This window comes from Mandrillus leucophaeus, unplaced genomic scaffold (assembly GCF_000951045.1).
Source record: "Mandrillus leucophaeus isolate KB7577 unplaced genomic scaffold, Mleu.le_1.0 Scaffold340, whole genome shotgun sequence".
NCBI classification, from domain to species: domain Eukaryota; kingdom Metazoa; phylum Chordata; class Mammalia; order Primates; family Cercopithecidae; genus Mandrillus; species Mandrillus leucophaeus.
In genome coordinates, this window is record NW_012103588.1 from 2,002,886 (window position 1) to 2,004,098 (window position 1,213).

Here is a 1,213-nt window from a genome sequence, read left to right on the forward strand (position 1 = left end):
AAGGATATACAAGATGATAAAGGATTTTATGAAGTGCACAGATTAACAGCCAGATTAAAGGGATGCAGAGAGTGGAGTATGGGGGAAGCTTCCATGTCCTCTCTGGGTGCACCACCCTCAGTAACCTCCGTGTGTTCACCTGTCAGGAGGCTCACTGAAGCCTGTCCGTTTGGAATTTTATGGAGACTTTATTAAGCAGATATGATTGACTAAAACTTTGGCCACTGGCGATCAACTTAATCTTCAGTCCTTCTTTTTTCCCAGAGGTGTTTCTAAACAAGCTGAAGCTTTCCAAAGTACCCCCGCCACCAGTCATCTCAGTAGCATAAAACAAACAAACAAACAAAACCCATTCATCACTCCAGAGGTTCTGAGGATTTTAGCCTTTGTATGCCAGAAAACAGGAACTAAGGCCAAATATGTGTTTCACAATATTACGGTACCATTTTATCTTTTCCAAGTGTAAGATTGATACTCTCACACTCTATTGTTGGGAGTGTAAACAAGTCAAACTATTGGGAAACACAGTCTATTCAAAATTTTTTTTAAAAAGTTATTTTACTATAACTGAAGCATGCCTCCTTTTCTGTATGCAATCTATGGGTGTATTAACATTGGCTCAAGTCTGCAATAAGAGAAGCACAGCCACATTCACTGAAGCACAGCTTGTACCACGAAAAAGTGAGAACAATCAAAGTGCTTATAAATAGAATAATTCTGCAATAAGTTATGGATTGTCTCTTCAATGACATCCTACAAAAGCAATAAAAATGAATGATGTTGCTTCTAAGGTGCTTGTATGAAAAGCTTCCCAACATACAACTATTCTGATTATCATTAATGTAGTTCAAATTTTTAAGTAAGTTACAGAACAGTATGAGTGATGTATACTTTATACTTTATATCTATACATATGAATACATGTATACATACAAATATTAGTATATGAATAAGTGCTCATGGAGGGAGTATGAGTATGTAAGACTATGGCGTGCGTATATTTTCTGGAAGGCTACACAACAACTAATTAATAGTGAGAATTTCTAACAGTGTTAAAGGTAGACTAATGGGGGATTTTTGAGTTTTGCTCTCCTTCTTTTTTTTTTTTGAGATGGAGTCTTGTGCTGTTACCCAGGCTGGAGTGCAGTGGTGCGATCTCAGCTCACTGCAAACTCCACCTCCCGGGTTCATCCCATTATCCTGCCTCAGTCTC